This window comes from Etheostoma spectabile, unplaced genomic scaffold, assembly GCF_008692095.1.
Source record: "Etheostoma spectabile isolate EspeVRDwgs_2016 unplaced genomic scaffold, UIUC_Espe_1.0 scaffold453, whole genome shotgun sequence".
Taxonomy (NCBI): Eukaryota; Metazoa; Chordata; class Actinopteri; order Perciformes; family Percidae; genus Etheostoma; species Etheostoma spectabile.
The window spans coordinates 160,062-160,494 of NW_022605611.1; the positions used below are offsets into that span (position 1 = coordinate 160,062).

A 433-nucleotide genomic window follows, 5' to 3' on the forward strand; every position below is an offset into this window, starting at 1 on the left:
ATTGATGCAGTGATAAAGGAGATCTCCAACATCCTGTCTGGAAAAACCTTTGACTCTATTATGTCAACACCATAGAAGAAGAATCTAGAACCTTTACAATGTTCAATTTCTCTTCTGGAAATGTCTGTCTCTGTCTCTGTGTGTCTCTGTCTCTGTGTGTCTCTGTGTGTCTCTGTCTGTCTCTGTGTGTCTCTTTCTCCATGTGTCTCTGTGTGTGTCTGTGTCTCTTTCTCTGTGTGTCTCGGTCTCTGTGTGTATCTGTGTGTCTGTCTCTGTGTGTCTCTGTTTGTCTCTTTGTGTCTGTCTGTGTCTCTGTGTGTCTCTGTAGGTCAACGCTTCCCAGCACAGCTGTGAACCTGCAGACACACCTGTCCAACCATATATGGACTTCCCTCTGCAGGTAAAATAACAGATCTCAACTGAGCTCATTGAG

At 44.6% G+C, this 433-nt stretch overlaps 1 pseudogene; it reads right to left on the reverse strand.

Annotated features, from left to right (window-relative positions):
• Positions 1 to 6: 6 nt before the first annotated feature.
• Positions 7 to 433, reverse strand: part of LOC116686707 (E3 ubiquitin/ISG15 ligase TRIM25-like) — a 1,517-nt pseudogene continuing 1,090 nt past the window's right edge.